Source organism: Tribolium castaneum, chromosome 4 (assembly GCF_031307605.1).
Source record: "Tribolium castaneum strain GA2 chromosome 4, icTriCast1.1, whole genome shotgun sequence".
NCBI classification, from domain to species: domain Eukaryota; kingdom Metazoa; phylum Arthropoda; class Insecta; order Coleoptera; family Tenebrionidae; genus Tribolium; species Tribolium castaneum.
In genome coordinates this window covers 10,848,201-10,862,415 of record NC_087397.1, presented here as the reverse complement: position 1 = coordinate 10,862,415, position 14,215 = coordinate 10,848,201, and the positions used below count along the sequence as shown (strand labels likewise).

At 34.6% G+C, this 14,215-nt stretch overlaps 1 long non-coding RNA gene across 1 annotated transcript in view; it reads right to left on the bottom strand.

Annotated features, from left to right (window-relative positions):
- LOC135265850 (uncharacterized) overlaps positions 1 to 14,215 on the bottom strand; it is a 61,715-nt gene that overhangs the window by 32,935 nt on the left and 14,565 nt on the right. The window contains exon 2 of the long non-coding RNA XR_010333687.1: positions 4,710 to 4,751. This is a non-coding gene — a long non-coding RNA (uncharacterized LOC135265850). The remainder of the gene's footprint in view (positions 1 to 4,709; positions 4,752 to 14,215) is intronic.

Here is a 14,215-nt window from a genome sequence, read left to right as displayed (position 1 = left end):
GTCAAGCTAATAGAATTTAATGCTTCCAACAATGACTTCTCAGTTAAAAATTGCGCAAATAAATCACTCGATCATACATCGACCCAGCCATCTGCGTTTTATTGGCGCCAAGATTTATACACAGTGTAAAAGCGGCAATTAAGTACGAAATAAAATCATGTAACAACAAATCTTCGTAAATATAAAGGAGGATTTTTATATTCCAACAGTGGAAACCCTATTACGTAGATGTTAGTCATTTTTCTTTACAGTTTTATGGCTACGACCATCTAAACGTTAAGAATTTTTGAAATAAAAACGCGCTCCACGCCCAGGACAAAAGAACCTCAAAGGATTAGTTTTTACGACGCAACGGGAATAGCATTCTTTATTAAATCTGCGGTAATAAAAAACTGTATGCAATAATCGGTCGCCCCTACACATACCAATCGCTCCAGCTCTTCAAATTCCACAATAACAAACCATTTTTAAATCAAAAATTTAATTTTTCCGAGATCTTGGCCCCTGAAACTTTTTATTACTCCCTCTGGTGAAGAGTTATATGGACAAGTCCAGGGACACAATCTCAGGATCCTGAGGGAGTACTCGTTAGCCGGCATTTTAGCAAATTTCGCCATGATTTACGATGCTAGGTGCTACTTTGGCAGAGATTTTCCGAATAAAATGTTTCGGTTGTTTGAATTTTACGAGCGTAGATATAATCCAAGCCCTTAAGAAAATTTTGCCTGGTAGTTTGCAGTTTATATAGGGAGTTAAATATTTTTACGGCGACGCTCATCAAGTTTGTAGAGGTAACAGATGGCAAATAAAAATTAGGCGCTCGCTGAAAATTAAATCCGCGGACCTATTTTTAGTCCTTGCACGTTTCGATCCAACCAATCAGTAAATTATCGGTTAAAGCGGCGACGAAGAGGCCATTAAAATTTAACTTGGTACATTACCAATAATCCAAGTAGATTAATTATTTCTGGAACAACACTGAGGTATTTTCAATTAATTATGATATTGGTGTTAATTTTGGCGAGTAAATAAATCACGTAATTTGTCATAATATTTGTTTTAGGTGTTAGTGCCGGAAACAGCATATAGAAAGACAAAGCGGTTGAATTTCCTGTATAGTTTGAGTCAGCAGAGCGTAGCAAATGTTTTTAATTTCCTTCAGCGAGAGCCACACTTAATTATTATTAGTTACAGCAAAAGGGGCATAAATAGCGACGATAGTAAAGTCACATTCGGGTGTTTTTCTTGTCGGATGAAGATTTTCTTCGCGCGAATCCGAGATATAAATTAATCCGTGTCACGAAGAAAGCCGTCGTTGACAATAAAATTAATGTTCATGTCTTTTATACTTGTTTATTATTTATACGTACCCGTGGACAGGACAAATTGAAAATGCATGTGTTTGATGCGTCATGCGAATTACTTGTAATTTACGTGGTTAGGCTCAAACATAAATTTACGGTGAGTACAAAGTCCGCGCTCCTCTTGACTTATGAATAAATAATCCTATGTGTCTCTCATTTTAAAAGGTAATAAAATTTCCAACATTAAATTTGATTAATCTTTGCTCGCCAAAAGCACAATAATACCCTTTCACTTTTACTTTGCAATTTTCATTCGAACAGAGCTTTCTGGTATTGTTTCACCTTTTTAGAAAGACCGGACAAGGCTTTAATAATTAATTGGGAAGCTTTGCAATAATCCCTGCTAATGCAACTGGAATCAAAATCACAGCACATCCAGTCGACTGAATTTAAATTATAAGCTTTGGGAAATTATTGTCATGCAACTTCTTTTCATTTTTATATAATTTTATTTACCCCACCCGAACATATAATTTATATATTTTTTCATAACTAATAGCACGTATTTCTGCATTCAGTTAGAAATCGCATGTTCGACAAAACCGACCCTACCTGACAGGATGCAATGCATCCTCCATAAAATAATTTTAAAATACACACATCATTTTAATTGCTTCCTCTGTGCTGATAGTTCCATCAGGCTTATTGTCATCGCGTTCAAACATTTTCACCTGCATAGTCGACCGTTTTTAATCGAAATAATCGACCCGAACTAATTCCCACCAAAACAAGATAAAAAGAATAAGGCGTGAAGCTTCCGTGCATTATGGACTCTTCTTAATTACAGTCTAGGAAAGCGTAGCGGGAACAAGAAATAGCCCCTAATTAGATCTTCCTATCGGCCATAAATACTGAATCACGACTTTGAATCCGATAATAAAATGCCATAACTCCTATCGCACCTGCTAGAACTTGCTGACAAAAAATTAATTGTCCTTACCAGCTCTATTAACAGCTGTTTAAAAACAATCCCTTTTTCGATTTTTAACCGAAATCGTATATTTAAGGGGTCCAGCTGGTTGGTTTCTTTTGTATATTGTTGGTAATGTATTCACTTTTAATTAACACCGTAATTTTATCATGTTTATCGTATGTGACGGCTCTCACGTTACATCTGAAATAATTCTCAAACTAATAACAGTTTTGAATATTGAATTTCTTGTGATCCTTTACCAAGACTTGTTTGATATTGTTGACAATTTAAGTTAGAAAAAAATTGTGCTCATGTTCTTAATTAAGTGCCCACAAAAATAAAAAAAAATAAAAAATGTTTTTTTAGAAAGAAAGATTTTATCTTTTATATATGTATTTATTTTATTTTATTTATTTTATTTATTTTATTTATTTTATTTATTTTATTTATTTTATTTATTTTATTTATTTTATTTATTTTATTTATTTTATTTATTTTATTTATTTTATTTATTTTATTTATTTTATTCTTCGGCACTGTCAAAATTTTGGATTTTTCTCCTTTGTAAGACTGTTTTGACAACTGTTTGGCATTTCTCAATACGAAACGTCAGATTATTTTTAACAGATTTTAAGCAATTTTAAGTCTTGTTGAATCTAATTCGAAGAAAAAAAATGTTGTATTCAACTTGTTTTCGTGTAAATCGGTTCATTTATTTCACCTCGTGGATGGTAAACCTCTCGTTATCACTCGAGGTTTAAAAAACCACTCGTGAAATACAACATCCGATTTACACTCAAACTCGTCGAATAAATAAATTTTATTTATTTTATTTTATTTATTTTATTTATTTTACTTATTTTATTTATTTTATTTATTTTATTTATTTTATTTATTTTATTTATTTTATTTATTTTATTTATTTTATTTATTTTATTTATTTTATTTATTTTATTTATTTTATTTATTTTATTTATTTTATTTATTTTATTTATTTTATTTATTTTATTTATTTTATTTATTTTATTTATTTTATTTATTTTATTTATTTTATTTATTTTATTTATTTTATTTATTTTATTTATTTTATTTATTTTATTTATTTTATTTATTTTATTTATTTTATTTATTTTATTTATTTATTTATTTTATTTATTTTATTTATTTTATTTATTTTATTTATTTTATTTATTTTATTTATTTTATTTATTTTATTTATTTTATTGATTTTATTTATAAAACGCACTAAAAAGTAAAAAATAATGTTTTTTTATCAGAGAAGAATATTTTTGCTTACAAATTAGGATTTTAAAATTTAAAAAAGCTTGGGACCAGAGCTCAATTTAATAAGAAAGTAATCAGAATTACAGATAATGCCATATTGTTGTAAATTTTAAAATCCTAATTTGTGAGCAAAAATATTCTCCTCTGATACAAAAACATTATATTTTACTTTTTTGTGCATCTTTGAAATAAAAGCTTTTCTTCTAAAAAAACATTTTTTTAATTTTTTTATTTATTGCTTTTTAGTCTTTACTTATTCTAAACGTCTTTTTCTCTGAGATTTAGTTTCGCACACCATTATTTTGCTAATTTGTGCAAACTTGTTTAGTGGTATGTGCTAGAAAGCAGCTGTTAGCATTGAAAACACATCCTAACCTCTGTTCTGTGTCTATACTCTATCGTCCAAGATAAATGAATTTGTAACGAAACATAGTGGAAATAATTAGGTATTAATATATGTCCCAGTGACCAACATATTGGTATCAGTTACGGTATGTACACATCGAAAACCCATTTGTAAACATAACATAAAACTTTAAAACCCCATTTACCCCTTTTAGGGGGTATTTAACTACATAAGATTGCATTGTCACGCAGATTAAGTAAGTATGCAAAATTTCAATTCATTAGGACAACGGGAGCCCTTTAAAATTTGGCTCCAAAATTTGAAACAGACAGACAGACAACAGAGCAAGTTAAATAAAAGCTTTTAATTATTAAGGCTTATAGTGGTACCACTAGTCCCAGATCCGATGTCAATCAAAATCGCGATTGAGTGGACGCACGGCTGCTTCTTGGCATAACGCATTAGACTAGTTTTATTGGTGATGGTGTCAAGCTCCCATGACAAATATTCCACCGAAAAACTAACAAACATCCATTCTGTTCATTTCATGTAAATTACACTCGAATTGTGAGCGAAGAAGGAACAATTTGTGTCATCATTAAAGAACAAACAGCAACGACACAGCAATAATCGACGTTATTTCCCGTTTGTTTTATTTACTCTTGCCATAAATACGTGTTTCTGGAGACGTGGAATGGATTATTGTAAGGGCAGGACGGAAAAACTGTATCCCATCACATTTGTGCACTGGCATGTATCGGTTACGGAAATTTCTATTTATTTCACGTGCGGTAAAACTTACCTATGAATAAATTAAACGGTCGCTAATCACTGATTGGCTTACCTGCAACAAAAATAAAATCGTTACGACGTGATTCAATTGGAACGCAAGCCATGATTAGCCTTTTAAAACATATAGAATGTCTTGTGTCATCATTCTCAAAATTGATTATAGATTAGAACAATGAATAATAAATTCCTGGGTATTATGTTTCCGACACCGATCCCAAACATGGTCTTTGCAGACAAATTAATATTCTTTCAGCGAGAAGAGCGGCGTTTTGTCAAAAATCCGAAATGCGTAGTCCTCGACATTAACAATCTGTAGACACGTTGTAGAACTGAAGACGCAACCTCAACCATATGTAATGTATTCGAATGTAATGTAATACGTGTGTGTCGTGTCGTGGTTATTTACAGTCCGGTTGGCTGGAGGAGACCGATTTCTTCACCCAGCTTCTTGTCGCGTCTGCATCTTCTAGATAACGTCAGCAGCAGCAGTCCGCTCCTAATCAAAAGTCAAAACTTATTTGTTCCATGTGCTGCTATCTAGTTACAAATAATTATGATTCACTCGATTCGGTTTTTCCTCACAAATAAAAAGCCTACACGTTCCACAGTTCAATTCAAGATTCTAACTAGGTATGATTCGATCTGGTCTGAAATGTTGAGGAATTTTTGTACGATTCCCACACGTATTCCAGCATTGGCAAAAAGCCCGTGGATAATCTTCAAAAATGATTTTCTGTCCCTATTGTTTTAACTATTGACAAGGTTTAAAAAATACATCGAAAAATGATTTGAGAATATGCCAAAGCCGGATCAACTAATTGGCAAAAACCAACCGTTTCACACGCGCTTGTTAATTATCAAGCAGTTATCTCCTAAAACCAAGTCAATTCACGAGTGAAAATTTATTGAAATTTGTAGTCATTTGAATGGACATGACACCATGCTAAAGGTCGCAATCCTGTCAGCGACCACACTTATAATTCACCAGATCAAACGCTATCTACCAAATTTGCAACCGGTCACGGGACCAAATCGTCTAAATATGTAAATCGGACATGGTCTTCTCATAAGTAAACAAGGCGGCAAGTTGACACGATTTTTTCGGAATAAAATTAATCCCAAATTGCGAGTTTCGGTGAAAAATGCCAAAAGTGGCACAGTTTAAGCTTCCGCAACACGGCGATTTATTCGCTGCTATTCTCAATTTATCGCGAATCTGCCATAAGCCGAAGTGAATTGCTTATTTGCAATGCAGATGGCGCTCTTCCGAACTAATGCCCCTCATTGGCGGACGCCTCTGAATCCAAACTTGACAGTTACTAAAGACGGAAATTAATATCACGGAAGATGTGTAGGTTTGGCAAACAACGCAAGAACACGACTCAAATTTCGCGTAATTGATTGCAAGATGCAGGCCAGAAAGGCGCCAACTTCGGAAAAAACGGATGCCATTCTCTTCCAGTTATTAAGGCACAAAGGAGCACGAGATTAGAACATTAAAAGCGAATCTTTAATATCTAATAAGTTATCTTTTTACTGCTGATAGCGATGCTGCGCTACCGGAATTTTTCAGGGTGGAAATTGGATCAAGCGAGTGTATTAGCTAGGGATCTGGGGAAGGGAGACGATGGGATTAATATCGACCTGGAAAACACATTTGTTTCAATATGTGGCGAATACGATACGCAGGAAATTTGAGTCCCGTTTTTCCCAAGATTTTTTCGTTTTCTTGCAGCGCGCATTTTACATGAGAAAACATCTGTAAATTTGCATCGGCGATATTTAATACAGCGATAACAGCTACTGAGAAATTAACTTGATAACAGAGTTTCAACGAATTTTTATTGCATGCCTCCAACGCTAAAGATATTCTTAGAACGTTACAAAGCCATGGAGTCATGACGGCAGTTTTTCACATGTGTATTAACTAAATTAAAACATTCCTAAAATGCTTAATTAAATTAAAACTACTCAGTTTGCATGTGTTCCCGGGTCTGGAAATTGTTAATCTAAAGTAATTAAACCGTTTCCAATTCTGTAATAAAACCACAGTCGTTGGTTCTTGATTTGTCTTAATTATTCCGTCGATACTTGGCTTACCTGCTCCATATTTCAGTAGGCATTAGAGTACAGCGTACAAAAAATCGCTATAAACCGATCGAGTTGATCAAAGTGAATTTCTGAGACGTTTGTTTGGTGATTAATTTAAAAGTGAGGCATCGGTTTAAGCCATTCATAATAATCCTGTCCCTTTTTATCTAAATATTAATTTGGCTAATTACTGTTCGCATTAAGTATTAAGTGGGTCAGGGTAGCGTCGTGGCGCGCCTACAACGCTCCATGTAAACACGGTGTTCCAGCAGGATCAGTTCCTGCAAATGAACGAGATGATGCATACGCTGCTCGGTTTGTATTTGTTTGTTTGTATTTAATTGATAGGCCATTTTGGGCGCTAATTTAATTCCCCTGCCTTTAAATTAGTTGCTGAAAATTTGTGTTCGTTGCGAGTGCGAGAGCTCCTTTACAACTTGATCGTGGTCAAGTCAAAGTTTCCATCTTTGTGTAAAATATTCATCGCATGCGTTACTAGAATTTTTGTTGCATTTTCATTGATATTTTTGCTCTAGCTTGTCATTAAAGACTGATTAACCGCTTCAGAAGCAGTTCTAAGGAATGCTGCCGTACCACGAGTTGTGCGTTTTTATTTTTCAGTGGTTTAGATGAAGAAAAGCGAGCCGTGCAAGATTTTGATTTAGTTTTATTAGTTATTATTGCTTGTTAGCGACTGGTCTTGAATGTAGAATGATTTCTATTAAAATGTTTTTAATTGCGTATCTGCTTCTTGTTTCTCATCTACTTGATAAAATAAAATTGTGATAAATTAATGTTGCAGAAACTTTTAATGGGGTGTCACGGTAGTTTTTTTTCCTCCTTCCACTTACTGTATAATTACGCTACATTAGACATGTTGTGTTTACCGTTACGTCATAAAACGCGGCATGCTAGCAAAAAGCAATTATATTTTGTTTCTACTTGCTTTTATTTATTGGAAATTTATTGCCAACGCAGGATAGAAGGTTATTAATGAGAATAATTAAGAACAATAAATTTTTCAAATTACCCCGACGGTGATTTGTTTAAATAAATTGCTCACACAACACTGATCTCCCTTTGATTACCAATATTTCGTAAATAAACTAATATTTATTTTTGTCATTTTTTTCACGAAAAGATGATCAAATGTAAATTTATTTGACTTTGTGTCCATGACATCACCTCCGATGCGAAAAATCTGAATATTAATAATCGCGGTTAAATATTTATTTCCACAAATTATATCATTTGTGAAATATCAGTCAGAAACAAACATCCAGTTTCAAAGCTGTTTATTTTATTAAACCAATATGTAAATTGTAAACGAGCGAAAAAATTAATTTCATGTTATTCTTTCCATTCATTACTGTCCAGCTACAATCGTATCACTTCCATTTGAATTATTAAAAAATAAATGGTACCACTCACATTCCAGTAGGGACCAAATTGCATTTGATTGGACCATTAACTAATAATACACGTGAATTGTATAGATTCAGTTGTAGATTGATCCAATATTTAGGCCACTGATCGGTCCAGATAATGCAAATTAAACATTTTGTAATTCGAGGCTATAAAAAGATTTCTTAACTCCGGTCGATTGGAGAAGAAGCCAAGCGTGTAAAAATAAAAGCTCGCCGAGGCTGGAGAAATTAGCATGAATTTTTTCGATAAAAATTAGCATCGTTTTGGTGCTTTGTTTCCAGTTCGACCGGAATTTCCGATTCGCAGGCCCGAGCGAATTAAACAATTTCACCCGATTTGCGAATCGAAAAGCGTATCTGGATGCCGGTGCAATATCGCGCTAATCTTTAACATACGACCTGCAGCTTTCGGCCCCAAAATAATTACAAACGTTACAATATCAGCTGCGGTTTGTTTACAATCCATTACATCGAGACCATTGTTAATTTAAATCAGTAAAACTCCTGCCATTGTTTGTTAATTATTGCCGTGATATTATAATCGTGGCCCGCTTAAAAATTCAATACCTCTGGAGCACCTTTTTTCGCTCGGAATTGTATGGAGATGCTTTTATACAACACAACGGAGGAAAAGTAATCCGGAGTGATTCGTCTCGCTGGAGCTGTAGCCGTAATGCCAATGTTATCTGTAATTAGGTCTGTATTTAGAAAATTCGCTGCGCCGGCCGCCCACGTTCTGATTGATTTCCCTGATCGATCTTGCAACCTTCGGTTTCGCTTTGTGAATCTTCGCTCTCAACACGCGTTTGGCGATGTCATCTCGAGAAAACGATCATTTTCTCCCACATTATAAATCGTGGCCGGAGTTTAACTCCACCCAGCTCAGCCTCTAATCACTGTAATTGAACCGAGCTCGATGTTGACAAAAGAAATTACTTCCAAACCCAATTCGGTATTTTTAGATTTATCAGCGGAGTGACTTTGATGCAAAAGGACGACCAAGACAAGGGGACGCGCGTTTATCGGATTGATGTAATACCGACCTTAGCTTTTTCAGAACACAAGCTCTTTGCCACGATAAACTCTTATTGGATTACCCGCAATACGGGCAGTAAGTCTTTCGCCGAAGAAAACTCAAAATGTCAAAATCGATTTTTGTAGAACAAAGCTGCAGACAATAATTTGCGGTAATACTTGGGTTCGAATTTTGATCCGCACATGTGTGGGAGGGAGTCCGTTGTGGCTGAAGTTTGTTGCAAAGCAAACACACCACTAATTGGGTCACGTGGATCATGTTTTAATTGTCGACATGTTTGTGCTGGTGTTGGGTTACTGTAAGGGTAACAACCAGCAACAAAGTTTTCTTGTTACTTTCAGAATATAATATGAGTGTTTACGGCTAACAAGCCAGGTGAACAAAATTCGATAAATTATTAATCAGCTCTTCGTAACTTAAGCCACTTTGTAATAACTTCGTAATTTCGAATAAAAAATATAACACGGTTTATAGGAACAACAAATCTAGCGGTTTTTTATTGATATGTCGAAGATGGATTATATTAACGATCGATATCATAAGCACACACACGCCCAACGTAAGATTACTTTTCAATCAGGCGTCAGAACGCCCACCAAATACGTTTGGTCCAAGGATCTGTATCTATCGAAATGATGTGCGAAAATTAATGAATAAAATGTGTTCCTTTTTGTAGACTCAGTCAGAAAAGCGATCGTCCTCTGAGTGGATGGAAACCCAAGCGAGCAATTTATTCGGTATCGCAGTTAATTAAAGTAGAACCGTTTAATTTAAATTGAATTAATCAGATAAATAGCGAAATTCACCTGAACGCGAATAATAAAAAGCGAGAGTTTATATCGGGTCGTGCTTGTGCCTTATTTCCTTATAGCCCGCGGAATAATTAAGGTTGTTTCGTTGGAGGACGACCTGGGTAACCGCCAGATAGTTGAAATACGCGATATACACCCAACACGCGGATTCACTGTTTCCCTAATTTATTGTGTACTTTGGGTCTATTGGGGAGTTAAAACTTGTATAATTGGCTGCACTGGTTCGGAAACAGATTGCCTCGACTATGGGGAAATTTGCCACAGGCCCTTTGTTTCATTTAAAAGGGTTATTTTGCATCGGGGACCAAAGATAGTGACTTGTGCTTTAATCTCTACGAGAATAATGGGCTTTCCTCGTCCATCTAAAGCTTAGAATAAACGTACACGAAAACCGTTCCTGCTAATTAATTATTTTACGTCTCGGACAAAAAATCAGCTTTGATTCATAATCGCCTCCAATTTAAATTTAATCTCTTGTCCTGCACATGTCTTATTATCGCTTATTTATTGCTTTATTTTGGTCGGAATTTATCATTTTCAAACAGTGACATCCGCTGCAGCTTTCAATGATTTATTTATATTTGGGTAATTTCAATTATAATTTCCCATAAATTTATAGCTTTCGATTACGATATCGTAACAACCGTATAAATATTCTACTAATTTTTAATGGTAGTTTAGATACTACATCAACTAATTGTCGTTACAACTTGTAAACAATACATTTACTCTTATTGTGATTAGAGTTCAAATAATAAATTACTGGAAATTTTTATCGCCAAGCTTATCTACCCCTAAAAACCCCAACCGGAGCGCTGTCTTTGTTTTATACGAAAAATGATAGATCGTTTGCAACAGCTCGTTAAAAATAATTGAAACATTTTTGTACACTGTGAAGAGGGTAAATTGCTGTAAAAATCTCGACCAAGCTTTGAAGACAATATCTGACACTCTATTAAACAATATATGAAAAATAGATGGCAATTTCATGCCGAGACAAACAACATTCAAACAAAATTAACCAAAATGACTCGTCAGAGACAAACACAAAAGAATAAAACGAGCGCCTTAATGAATATACTGCCACAATTTTTTATTTTGGAATCTGGATCGAAAGCAAGAATTATTTTCATTACATGACCTGGCCTATTCCATTTTAATTTAAGCGTTCTTGTTTTGTTTACAACTGCAGTGTTTTCAGGCAGAAGTATTGATTATGAATCTAATGAAGAAAGTTTCTACAAAGTAATAATTTCGTTTCTGCCGTGAAATAAAGTTGTAGCTACTTTTATGCGATGGCAGGCATCATTAATAATTTGGAAGTCTTGTAGTCTAATAAATGATTTGATGTATCTATTTTAGTAATGTGTGTAATGATCTATCAGTGTGCAGTGGCAATTAAAGAAGTCGACCATTTGAAAATTTTGACTTCCACTGAAGGGAAAACAATAAATCAATTTTTAATACTGTGATGATCTAAGACGTTTTTAAATATTAATTGTACAGCGAGCGAGCGGATCTATAAATTATATTTGTGTTTTGAAGGCGTGTTATAAATTCTTAATTACAACAAAAACAATTTCGTTTATAGCCGTTGACCATATTTGAGCAATGTCTGAACCGTCCAGATATTAAAACGTTTATTCGACGACACCTTTTATTGAAATTCTTGGTAGTCTGTGCGCAACAGTGCATTCCTCAAAGTACAAAACAAATCTTAATTTATTCAGTTTTATAATTCGTTAAAATATTTCCTGCTAGATAACTGCTCCTTGTTGCATGCCGACCCACTATACATCCGACCGCCAATTAAGAGAGATACTTCAGTTTCTTTATTTATATAATTACAAGAAACGTTCAAATCGAATACTCTACTACTAGTTTTAAAAACGGTTCTAAATCAGAACCGGTCCTCGAGTTCTCTCCGTAGAACAAAACCCCGGGGTGATTCCACTTCTTGGTGAATGACACTGATTGCTCATCTAACTTCTTCGTTTTGTTGCTAGATGGCCGGTTCTAAACACGCTCCACGCTATCTACACAATAATTAATTTAATTAGATGGCTTGAAATAACTGTGGATGTGATTTTGTCTCTTTTTTACGTAATTATCTAATTAGAATTTACTAATTATGGTGGCGATAAGGTCGTGTGGGCACCGCCGAAAAACATCTCCCCAATTATTGATTCTTGCGCAAACAGTTCTCTGTCGCTGCTATTAACAACAAATTATCATATCGTAAAACCTTTGTCCCTTAACATGCCTGATTTATAGCTCATAAAAATTCCAACACAGGGAAAATTCTAACTCGCTGGAATTAAAAAAATACAGAACGGTCTATAAAATTCGATTGCTATCACATATTTGCGTGTACATATTTAAATCTGATAAGTCTCGTTGTTTTCTTTTGATTTAACTATACAGCACTAGCAGAATTCGATTTTCCACAAAGCTGCCATTACGGGCACAAATGACTTTTAGGTGGCTATTATAAAGTTGTCCATCATTGGCCATAACACCGACAGGAATAAATGTAGAAAGCGGATTCTGTTATTGTTCTGACACTTTTATGATGTCTTCTTCTTTTGTTAGTGTTGACCTACATCTGGAATATCTTTGCTCTGAAAAGCATTTAGGTGACAACGCATTAGTAGACTAATGACCAGAACACGACAAGGTGACAAATCACCGTTTTAATAATTAGCTCTTTTACATTTTATCCAACATCTGTCAAACCAAAAAACGGAAAAAGTTGTGGTCGCGAGGGCTTGTTTCCAATTAGAGAAAGAAATGTGTTTCAGATCGGATTTCATTTTGACAGAATATCAGTTTCAGGGAACAAATGAGCGCACCCCCACTCGTTTCCAATATTTTCAGAAAGCCAAATTAACATAAAAAATATTTTCATGCCCAGCAAACACCGACACGGTTGAAGAAACTCATTTAACTTGCTGGAACAACGGAATTTGGGGAACAGATGGCCCCCAAAAAATTCACTCGGTGCAAATTTGCAAATGAAATAATTTTTAGAAGATCCAATTAAGTGCGAAATTGATTGGAATTTTATGTTCAATTAATGCGGTTTGGAAATATCTGCATTTAAGGTATATTTAATTAAAATCAAATTAAACTCGATCAGATCAATTAATCGCGCGTCCCGTTATTAATTGTAAAAGTATAAAAACCGAATCAATACTTTGTTGTAGTTGGTCGAGAAACCGTAAGTAAAACGATCAGTAGTATCACCCAACACTTGTGAATAAAATAGTTAGCGAACCGTTGGTCCCGTCCACTCACACATTAATCAATAAAATAAAAATGTCATCGAGGCAAAAACATAATCAATTTTTCAATAAATAAAACTTTACGACTCCCATAAAGGCACCAATAAATTCCGCCTGCGCCATGGGAGTACTACTATTACTATAAATTATTCTAATCGCCACTTAATTAATTATTAATAAATTTCATTAACATGGATGCATATTCAAATAATCGGACACAGAGACACAACTGTGCTGAGCGCTAGACCAGAAAGGCGTTTCAAATGACAAATTCCTTGCGACATCCGATCGTCTTGATGTTACTTGTTCCCCAAACAGACGCTCGTTTGTCGTTGCCAACGCAAAAAGCGACAAGTTTTCAGTTACGCCGCTGAAAAAGTAGGAAACCGTCGATTGACACTCATGAATTTCGGGAGGAAAGATTGACGGCACAAGAACTTAATGCATGCTTCTCATCCAAAGTTATGAGCTTGTATCTAAACGGTTATGACTCGATCGTTACAAAATAAAAAGATTTAAGCTTTATGGTTGTTATAAATTCATTTTTCTTGTGGGCAACGACGTGAAATTAGGGGAATAACGCGACTGTTCCCGGCGACATTTCCGACGCGGTTCAATTTTTACGGCAACAATGAGGGTGGTCTGCAATCGATGTTCAATTTAACTTTAATCGATGCTAAGCGACACAATGAGTCTCAGAAAAGGTGTTGATGGTCCAATGGCTCACGTGGGCATTGTCGGCCAGTTAAGACGAAGTCGTTAATTTTATTATTCAAGGTATTAGCATAGAGAGAACACACAATTGATTCCGTTTTCTTCAGTCACTGGCGATTTGGAAAAATCACCACGCTTGCAATATTCCACTA